Source organism: Paramormyrops kingsleyae, chromosome 25, assembly GCF_048594095.1.
Source record: "Paramormyrops kingsleyae isolate MSU_618 chromosome 25, PKINGS_0.4, whole genome shotgun sequence".
In the NCBI taxonomy this organism is placed as follows: Eukaryota; Metazoa; Chordata; class Actinopteri; order Osteoglossiformes; family Mormyridae; genus Paramormyrops; species Paramormyrops kingsleyae.
The window spans coordinates 34,048,050-34,059,911 of NC_132821.1; positions in this window are offsets into that span (position 1 = coordinate 34,048,050).

Here is an 11,862-nt window from a genome sequence, read left to right on the forward strand (position 1 = left end):
AAGTTTCCTGTGACCACCATTACTGATCTCTAATCCTTACTATATATAGATCGTGGCAAGGAATATACTCATTCTTTAACACAGTAACAAACACTGACATTTAACAAATATCTTTTTAAGAACTTAGTATAGGTTTGCATTTTTGTTACCTATATGGTATATTTAAACTATATTGCCAAATGTTTGGAGATTCCAGTTTATTCCACATCGCATTCTGACTCCAAGGGATTTAATATGAAGTTGGTCAGTGCATTGTTGCTATAACAGCCTGTACTCTTCTGAGAAAGCTTTCGATTAGACGCTGGAACGTGGCTGGTGGGATTTCACATTGGGTATTGATGTTGGGTGTTCAGGTCCCTTTCTGTGAGTTTGTGTGGTCAGTCACTGCACATCTGAACTTGCTCCCAGACATTTTGACCTTCACAATTGCTACAATTGCAGTTGACCAGAGAAGGTCTAGCAGGAAAGCAATTTTCCGAAATCACTCTTTGGAAAAATTGTGTCCAATTGTGGTGCCAAGTGGAAAGTCACTAAGCTCTCCTGTACAGCCGCCCATTATCCTGCTGATGTTTGTTGCAGGAGATTGTGTGCCTGTGTGCTTTTTTATTCACCTGAGTCAGCAATGGGTGTGGCTTAATGAGACAGTTCCTCTAATTAATAGGGGTGTATATAACAATAACCTTTCGCTACAGCTGCGCTGCTTTTCATTTAGCGATGTCATTCGTGAGTAGCGGGATGGTATAGCTTTGTGTGTTGCATTGTGGGTAGCATACTGCCAGGCCAGTGGGTTGATTACTGTCCTCTGCATGTCTAGAGTTCAGATGTCTTTTTTCCCCAGGGTTGATGCAGATCTTCTCCCACAACCCAAAGACCTGGATTATGTGAATCGGTGTTAGTGTGCACCCTGTGAAGGACTGCCATCCCATCCAGGACACATCTTGATTTGCAGCTCTCACTTCCCCGAAAAGGCTCCAGCCTGGCCTATACCCTGCCTTTGATAAGAAGATGAATGGGTGGCAATTTTACATTAAATAAGTAAAATTTGTGAATGACCATGTCATCTTGTATTGGCTTTGGCGCAATGTTGGCATGGAGAAGTAGCTGGTACCCAGTAGGCAGTGAGTCGGGCTAACTGAGATATCATGTTTTTCTCAGCTGCATCTGTGCGTTCATGGATTATGTGCATGTTCTGTTGTTACATTTCTGTTGAGAATAATCATGACATCATTACAAGTTGTGAAACTTGAAGGTGTATTTGAAGAAGCAGATTAAGCCACAAAGTGCCAGAAATTGAACAGGTAATGGGATTTGGGCCTGACACTGATAGGGGACTTCTGGGCAAAGGAGAAAGGGGATTTATGGAAGCTTTACATGGGATTGGAAGAAGGTCTTAACCAGAACTTGAGGTAGAATCAGAACCAGTACAGTCTAGTGATACAAGCCTGTCGGCAGGTATCCATTCTGGCTTCCTTAAGAGAGAAGCAACACGATCGGGTGAGTGCTGTCATCACAACCCGAGCGGGAGTCAGTCCACACTGGGGCTGTAACTCTGCGCTGTCTGAATGCTTGCCAGTGTGTCTGTTCCCTGGGAAATGGAAGAGTCCAGCAACAGATGCGATTTGGCAAGAGGAGAAGACCGACGCCGGCCGTCCAATGGGATGCGGCCAAGTCACGACCCGAGATCCGGGGAGGAGGTCTGTGTGCTGCGGGGGGGGCAGCAGGCAGCAACGCATTTTAGGGGATATTTACACTTCTTCTAGGAATGTCAAAACTAATCAGAAACTTTAGAAGCAACAAGGGCTTCCATAAATCTTCCTGGGGGTAGAGTCAAAAGATATTTTTGTGTTGTGAATGCTGTCGGTTAATTCAAACTGTTAAACAAGTATCTGAAATGTGGTTCACCCAGGGGTGAAGTCAGAGATGGTGCCTGGATATCTGCTCATCCTAGCAGTGTGCTTCCTCTCCAGGGGCGTAAACTCAATCTATTGCCTCAGGTAGGGCGTGTCATCACTCGGCAGGCCTGCATGCCCGGCACTGTCGGCGCTCCGAGGATCCGTGACAGACCCGAATGGGACTTGCGGGCGTGTCATCACTCGGCAGGCCTGCGTGCCCGGCACTGTCGGCGCTCCGAGGATCCGTGACGGACCCGAATGGGACTTGCGGGCGTGTCATCACTCGGCAGGCCTGCGTGCCCGGCACTGTCGGCGCTCCGAGGATCCGTGACGGACCCGAATGGGACTTGCGGGCGTGTCATCACTCGGCAGGCCTGCGTGCCCGGCACTGTCGGCGCTCCGAGGATCCGTGACGGACCCGAATGGGACTTGCGGGCGTGTCATCACTCGGCAGGCCTGCGTGCCCGGCACTGTCGGCGCTCCGAGGATCCGTGACGGACCCGAATGGGACTTGCGGGCGTGTCATCACTCGGCAGGCCTGCGTGCCCGGCACTGTCGGCGCTCCGAGGATCCGTGACGGACCCGAATGGGACTTGCGGGCGTGTCATCACTCGGCAGGCCTGCGTGCCCGGCACTGTCGGCGCTCCGAGGATCCGTGACGGACCCGAATGGGACTTGCGGGCGTGTCATCACTCGGCAGGCCTGCGTGCCCGGCACTGTCGGCGCTCCGAGGATCCGTGACGGACCCGAATGGGACTTGCGGGCGTGTCATCACTCGGCAGGCCTGCGTGCCCGGCACTGTCGGCGCTCCGAGGATCCGTGACGGACCCGAATGGGACTTGCGGGCGTGTCATCACTCGGCAGGCCTGCGTGCCCGGCACTGTCGGCGCTCCGAGGATCCGTGACGGACCCGAATGGGACTTGCGGGCGTGTCATCACTCGGCAGGCCTGCGTGCCCGGCACTGTCGGCGCTCCGAGGATCCGTGACGGACCCGAATGGGACTTGCGGGCGTGTCGCTGAAACACACCATACACACGCACCCCCCAGCTGTCCAGGGCTTAAAAGGGTGATTTAATTTCACTTCCTCTTCTTATTACAAAATCAAGGCTGTCCAAAACCAGCAGGCTCAACCTTGCAAGAGTGAAGGTGGCCATGTTATGTTTTTTTAATTTTTTTAGCTGGGGGGTTGTACGTCGGGAGGTGTTGATGACACACTACACACCACACCGCAAATTTAGGAAAACCGGCGTAACTGCATGCTCTCCAAATTGCGGCTCTCGGCTGCCCATAGGATTATTTATGTGGATGGAACTTAAGAAGTGTTACCTGAGAGCTCAGCAGTGGCTCTGGGAGGTTTACTGTCTGCGGCGTCCATTAAAACGAAGTGGCCGTGTAGGACTGCTCAGTGCGGCCCAAATCTTCCCACCTTCAAGATGCCTGTAAAACTGGAGAGTTCCAGATCTGTTAATCTGGAGAGTTCCAGATCTGTTCATCTAGAGAGTTCCAGATCTGTCTACTGGAGAGTTCCAGATCTGTTCATCTTCACAATCAGAATCAGAAAACTTTATTTATCCCGGAGGAAATTGCTTATGCAATGACACAAGAGACACAAGAACAATATCAAATAAAATAAAATAGTCTAGATAAAAAAATCTAAATATAAATCTGTAGAAAACAATCACAATATGAGGCATCCTTTCCAATCAGAGTGTTACAAACTGTCCCTAACTAATGATTTTTTTAACCATACCACTTGGGGCTGTTTGAAATACTTTTAGTAATAAGTAAAATAAAATAAAATAAAAATAGTAATATTTCACTAAGACAAAACAAGACAGATCAGTCCAGGGTAACTGAGGAAGTAAGAAATTGTAAAGGCTGCTCCCTTAAAGCTTGAGTGACTAGGCGTCGATACGGATCAGTCTCTGCTCCCTTAAAGCACGAGTGACTAGGCGTCGATACGGATCAGTCTCTGCTCCCTTAAAGCACGAGTGACTAGGCGTCGATACGGATCAGTCTCTGCTCCCTTAAAGCACGAGTGACTAGGCGTCGATACGGATCAGTCTCTGCTCCCTTAAAGCACGAGTGACTAGGCGTCGATACGGATCAGTCTCTGCTCCCTTAAAGCACGAGTGACTAGGCGTCGATACGGATCAGTCTCTGCTCCCTTAAAGCACGAGTGACTAGGCGTCGATACGGATCAGTCTCTGCTCCCTTAAAGCACGAGTGACTAGGCGTCGATACGGATCAGTCTCTGCTCCCTTAAAGCACGAGTGACTAGGCGTCGATACGGATCAGTCTCTGCTCCCTTAAAGCACGAGTGACTAGGCGTCGATACGGATCAGTCTCTGCTCCCTTAAAGCACGAGTGACTAGGCGTCGATACGGATCAGTCTCTGCTCCCTTAAAGCACGAGTGACTAGGCGTCGATACGGATCAGTCTCTGCTCCCTTAAAGCACGAGTGACTAGGCGTCGATACGGATCAGTCTCTGCTCCCTTAAAGCACGAGTGACTAGGCGTCGATACGGATCAGTCTCTGCTTCCTTAAAGCACGAGTGACTAGGCGTCGATACGGATCAGTCTCTGCTTCCTTAAAGCACGAGTGGCTAGGCGTCGATACGGATCAGTCTCTGCTCCCTTAAAGCTTGAGTGACTAGGCGTCGATACGGATCAGTCTCTGCTCCCTTAAAGCTTGAGTGACTAGGCGTCGATACGGATCAGTCTCTGCTTTGGTATCTATTCATCCATTTATCCAGTGACTTGGCGATATGTCAGTGAATCTGCACCTCTCCTGAGGAAAGGGGCCAGGGACAGGCAATAAGCACAATTCTGTATCATGGACGCAGACCAAAGGGTTACAGTTCAGTGGTGTGACAAGGACTTTGATGTGAGCTATCGCAGAATGACTGATCAAAGTGCGAGAGTGTGATACCCACCTGTCATACTGTCTACCTAGAGGTTCACTCCAAGCATTAATCGTACATTTCCACGCTGTCTGTAGAGCAGAGTAGCAAATACAATGAATAAATCCAGCCATTATGATATTAGAAGAGGTGCCGGGTTTTACCAGAACATCTCATTTTGCCAGTAATGCTAATTCATGAACCATCCATCCGATCAGCCGCTTGAGGGTTGAGTCAGTTTAAAATCTCCTATAAAATTTTGACATATTGATGTTTTACAATGAATAATAATGGTGGGGTAATAGAGCGCAAGTTAGTATGAATACGTTGCTTTTTGTAAGTCAAGGCTGGGTTTATGTGAAGCATGTGGTCTTGGCAAACACTATCATTTATAACCATTTGTCCATCTGTTCTACCTTCTATGTTGTTTACTGCTACAGCTGCGAGCAGTTTGCACGTATGTATTTAGATTCGCCCCCCACCCCCCCCCCTTTGGCTGTTTAATTCCATTATTTTCCAGGAATTTGACATTGAAACCGCATTTTCCTGCGGCCAGGGAATAATTTTCCAGTTTTTCTTCAAGTCGTTTTTTTGGTCCCCTCTGGAAAATATATTTTTATGCCATTATTTGTGACAAGCCACTCGCAAAAAATGGAGGAATAAAATGTGATTCATGGATGCCCTCTATGGGAGGGCGTGTGATATAACCGTATACAGCCTAGGCAATTGGTTTATTTGTCATTCATTAAAGAAGTACAGCTGCTATATATAAGCTTCCTGTTGATGTCAGGTTTCCATAGCAACACCAGAAGTTAAACAGCCAATCATCACTAAGGGCCATGTTGATCTGTCAATAACGTAGCCTCACCTAAAACCTCTAAGCACTACCAAAAGAACGTCCTCTCCTCTACATTCGAAAGAACCAAAGGAATTGCTGTTAAATTGGATTTCCATACAGCAAAAACACAAGAGTCTGCTCCGATTGTATAGCTTCCAACCAGAATGTTAGCTACTGAAGTATTATAGCCTTACAAAGAGCATTATAACCCAAGAATACTTTTTCTTCTTTCAGTAACTTATGGTGTGTTGATCTTGTGCTGTGTGATCTGCCCTACAATTTCTGAAATAATGCAGAACTCTTCAGTCCTATATTATACCACAAATTGTCAGCACAATTTTTTTAACATAAATAACACTTCTATTTACTTTCTTTGTCTGCATAAAAAGTATTAAGAGGGCAATTAAGGGTTCTTAATTTACCCTATAAATATAGGTATCATAGACACAGTAGTACAATTTTATGGCATATTCTATGATTATTTTATTTAAAAATCGTTCTTAAATAGGCATTCTTGCATAGTTAAATATCATTCTTTCATTTTCAGATTTTCAGCGATTAAGCTTAGATGGCTGTTGTTCCGGTGATGTGTAAGTGATTGTGTTCAGCTTAGAGTGGGGGGACGTCCTACAGTGATCGTGTTCAGCTTAGAGTGGGGGGACGTCCTACAGTGACCGTGTTCAGCTTAGAGTGGGGGGACGTCCTACAGTGACCGTGTTCAGCCTAGAAAGGGGGGGCATCCTACAGTGACTGTGTTCAGCTTAGAATGGGGGGAGTCCTACAGTGACTGTGTTCAGCCTAGAAAGGGGGGACGTCCTACAGTGACCGTGTTCAGCCTAGAAAGGGGGGACGTTCTACAGTGACCGTGTTCAGCTTAGAAAGGGGGAACGTCCTACAGTGACCGTGTTCAGCTTAGAGTGGGGGGACGTCCTACAGTGACCGTGTTCAGCTTAGAATGGGGGAACGTCCTACAGTGACCGTGTTCAGCTTAGAGTGGGGGAACGTCCTACAGTGACCGTGTTCAGCTTAGAATGGGGGGACGTCCTACAGTGACCGTGTTCAGCTTAGAATGGGGGGACGTCCTACAGTGACCGTATTCAGCCTAGAAAGGGGGGACGTTCTACAGTGACCGTGTTCAGCCTAGAAAGGGGGGACGTCCTACAGTGACCGTGTTCAGCTTAGAATGGGGGGACGTCCTACAGTGACCGTGTTCAGCTTAGAATGGGGGAACGTCCTACAGTGACCGTGTTCAGCTTAGAGTGGGGGAACGTCCTACAGTGACCGTGTTCAGCTTAGAATGGGGGGACGTCCTACAGTGACCGTGTTCAGCTTAGAATGGGGGGACGTCCTACAGTGACCATGTTCAGCCTAGAAAGGGGGGACGTCCTACAGTGACTGTGTTCAGCCTAGAAAGGGGGGACGTCCTACAGTGACTGTGTTCAGCTTAGAATGGGGGGACGTCCTACAGTGACCGTGTTCAGCCTAGAAAGGGGGGACGTCCTACAGTGACTGTGTTCAGCATAGAATGGGGGGACGTCCTACAGTGATTGTGTTCAGCTTAGAATGGGGGGACGTCCTACAGTGACCGTGTTCAGCTTAGAATGGGGGAACGTCCTACAGTGACCGTGTTCAGCTTAGAGTGGGAGAACGTCCTACAGTGACCGTGTTCAGCTTAGAATGGGGGGACGTCCTACAGTGACCGTGTTCAGCTTAGAATGGGGGGACGTCCTACAGTGACCGTGTTCAGCCTAGAAAGGGGGGACGTCCTACAGTGACTGTGTTCAGCCTAGAAAGGGGGGACGTCCTACAGTGACCATGTTCAGCCTAGAAAGGGGGGGACGTCCTACAGTGACCGTGTTCAGCTTAGAATGGGAGGACATCCTACAGTGACCGTGTTCAGGCGGAGGGTCTTTCACCTTCACTGACATGATCCACACTGCTCCCAGCTCCCATAATGTCACCCAGTTGGAGAGGATCCTGCTTAGGAAGTGACGATATCCCAGCAATGGCTGCTGGGTGTGAGACAATCCGGGCCGCTGGGCATAGTGACAGCGGTGTGGTCATGCGCTCATCGGATAATGCTGCACATCTGGGGGGGATTAGAGATGTCGGCCCAATTGGGACTGCGTTGAGGGATGATAATGGAACGTTCCTCACCAGCTGTGCTAGACATTCATTTTCCCAGGGCTTCTCTAATTAGCCGGGCCGTTCCAGCGCATTGACCCAAGAGGAAACCCAGAGGAATGGAATGTGGCCACCTGCTCCTATTGTGGGGAATGATCCATGTTTGGTGCAGGGAGAAGAGCAGCCCTGGGGCTAGGTGGGAAACAGTGGGGTGTTCTGGGGGGGTCGACTGGATTGGCCCCTGATTACAACACCTCAGGTTCAGTACTAGAATGGCGAATTGACAGTGTAACATTGTAGCATTAGTATAAGCTACTTGGACTCCACAAGCATCCCATGAAGAGGCTTAACATGTGATGTGACCATATTGCACAGAAACCTTCATGTACGTACACTGTTTATCCATGTCAGTTTTATTTATTCAGGTCTGTATGTGTTTCTTATTGGTCTTTTCATCTACTGTATTGAAGTTTTGATAGCAAGTACTTCAAAGGAGAACAAGAAATATGGCATCTAAACCCAAGAGTAACAACAAACAGATAGGAGCTTAACTTAGTAGAAGACTAGGTAGGGGGAAACTTGGTAGAATTCTACTCCTGCCTTCCTATTGTTGACTTTTGATCAGTGTCTGCTTATTTAGCAACATATTAGCATGACATTTTCGGTTTTCAGCATACAACATCTTGCAGGAACACAACCAATCACAAAAGGCCACCTGACCACAGCCCGGCCAATAAACCCTCAAGGTCAACCATCCAATCCGAGACATGCCAAAGCTGTCACCCAAGAGGCTAAGGCCTCAGCTTGTGCTCTAGTCCATGCGCTTAGCTGATCTATGCTCCCAAAAGCTTCAGAGTTTACCATGATACACACAAAATGCTAACTTTCTTATCCCTGATCCCAATACAGCACAAACAACCTGAATGCTTGGCTTACAAAGAAGAATTGTAATCTGCACTGCATTTTTCTCGTACAATAGAGTTGGCAGGCATTTCTGACGGAAAGGGGAAGAAAATGATTGGCAAGTCTTGGCCTTGTGCTGGAGCCACATGGAAGCCTTTTCAGAGGAATGCAATTAGAAAGTATAACCAGCCAGAAGCCCAATGTTTTTGTGATGGAGCAGGAGACACTTCAAGCACATCCTAGACATATTTGTGCCTCAGTGTATGTCTGTGTGCACTTGAAGACTGTTCAAAAAAGCACAGAGTACATCGCATAAAAAAAATAATCCATTTTACAACCTATTCCTTAATTTTAAAAATGATCATTTTAAAACAGTTTTAATGTGCATTTTTCAGCTTTAATTATGACTGAATACAACTAGAATATAAAAATCAAGGTGACGTGGACATGAACATAAGAAATTTACAAACGGGAGGAGGCCATTCGGCCCATCAAGCTCGTTTGGGGAGAACTTAACTAATAGCTCAGAGTTGTTAAAATCTTATCTAGCTCCGATTTAAAGGAACCCAGAGTTTTAGCTTCCGCTACACTAGCAGGAAGACTATTCCATACTCTAACTACACGCTGTGTAAAGAAGTGCTTCCTCAAAATTGTTTTAAAATAACGTAAACATAAAAAAAACAAGAATAAATAAATAACACTTCATAAACCCATGATATAATCTAAAACAAAAATCATCATCGCCTTAAACCCAGTTAGTGCATTATCACGTCTGGTATATATGTGAGCATAAGTCAGTTTTATTTATTGTACATTTCTTTTTATTTGTCATGTCACTTCACAACCTGGATAAGAGCATATAAAAGTCAGACAGTAATAAAACCTCTTTAGGAGTGTATCAGTGTTTTTCTGCTCAGGTTGTCATGACGAGCCTGGTTTCAGTGGAACATGTTCATCTGTCAGTGAGGTATGTAGAAGATCTGTGGGCGATCAGGTCTTTCCCTTTTCTCCGATGATTCATTCACCCACTTCCCTCCGCAGCCCTTTTTACCTCCACTCGTATCCCTCTGTCCTGCTCCTTTTCTTCTCCTCAGGGGATCTCCCGTCTAGCCGGTTGCTAATACATTTTAACGTACCATGACAAGTATCTATTCCAAGCAGGACTTTATATGACATGTCTGCAAGCTGTCATTTAAAAGGCCTGGACAATTTCACGAGGCTCCTGAGGAAGACTCCAGGAGATACAAGAATGTGAAACGTGGAGGCAGAGTTTAGAGTCCTTGAGCAACTAAGAGGAACCACAAAGGGTCCCTGGTAAGCGAAGGAGCCCATGTGGACATTTAACCTTTTCAACGCAAGTATTTTTGCTGTCATATGCTTACACACAAATACTATGTGTTTATGTAAAACACAAACTTATTACACATTGAAACAAACATGTGTTATGCCTACAGAACATTATGGTTTAGATTAATAATAAGTAAAATAAGTTAAATCAATACAGCCATTTCCTTCAGTGACACGTCGAAATAATTTCTAAGTTGTTTCCAAAAATGTTAAAGTAAATAAAATTCAGAAACATGCCTCCAGTTTTTTTTAGGTATTAATATTTCTTCATGAATAAAATATTTCTTATAAATAAAACTAAACAAACTGGAATCAGGAGTTTAAGGGACAAAACAACTGAGACCAAAAACATTCACCTCAAAAATAGTCCGGGACAGGAGTTTTATATTCCATTTTTGGTTGTTTTCAAGAGTCAAAATTCCCAGCGACAACGATGCTGGGAATTACAATAATTCTATTCCAGGAATCGGTGTGCTGAGGAAACTGCCATTGTTTGTAAAGTCAAAACAAAAAGAAAAATTAAACAGTGTTGCTGGTTTGTTTTCCCCTTTCATTTCATTACCCCCCACCCACCTTGATTCAGTTTCTATAAAAAAGTCATTGTGCATGATGGCATTTACAGTGGATGCATGGACCAGGTTGTCCACACCAGAACATACACATTCGATCACTGCAGAACAGGAGGTCTGTTAAAGCTGTGATGAGGCCAAAGAGTATCATGCTAAACCGGGTCAAAGTCAAACTAAATTTACAGTTATATTTTATACATTTAGCAGATGCTTTTGTCCAAAGTAACATAAAAGTGAGGCAAATAGCACATTGCAAACATACATGCTGTCAAGGAGTCAACTAAGCAAAAGTGCAGCTAGGCTGAGCTTCCAGTGACTGCCCAAGTACAGTTATAAGTGGTATTGGAGCAGGAACTACACAATAGGTTATAAAGCAAGAAGCTAGTAATACAATTCAAGGAGCAGAAGTGCAGCATGAGAACATGCAGGGAAGGTAAGGAGGCATCAAGCTAGTAGAGAGATTCATGGGACAGATGGGTCTTGAGGCATTTCTCCATGGTGGGAGGGAGTCTGATGACTGAACGCGGTTTGGCAGCTCATTACACCATCGGGGAACCACACAAGAGAAACGTCTGGAGTCTCACGTGGTGGAAGGAGCTCCAAGCGATGTTGGTTTGCTGACCTAAGGGGTTGAGATGGGACATTGGTCTGGAGGAGCCTTTTGATGGGGTTGGGTGCTTGTCCATTGATGGACTTTTAACCCAGAACCAAAGACTTGAAATAATTCAATGAATTTTCAATATAATATCTGTTCTGTTTAAATAGAAGTGGACAGGAAGCTGTACATGCTGTGAGCAGCATGACAATTAGATGTTTGATCATATTGATTAATTCTACCTGTCCCTTAATAAGGGTATATTTAACATTGATACATTTGACTTCAATAACTGCTTCTCCAGTACAGGGTTGTGGCAGCACAGGGCACAAGGCAGGGGACACCATTGATAGAATAAAAAATGACACTTTATTGATCCCTGTGGGGATATTCTCTTATTATATATGCCATCATGCTATCCGGGAGACACACACAGATGAGAGGAAGCTTGGGGAATCACAGCAAACAGCAGCCAGCTACAGCCCCAGTGAGCTCCCGAAGTCTGCTAGCCGGGGCCTTTCCTCCTCAGGCACAGGAAGTGACGCGCGGCGCATCGGAGGAGCCGTGGGCGGGGTCTGGTCAGCAAGGCGGAGCCAAGATGCAGCCGGCGACGAGGGAGGGAGGTCCGGAGTGGAGACGAAGGAGCAGCGGAGGAATGGGCGAGTGGGCAGACTTCCGAAGAACCTGTAG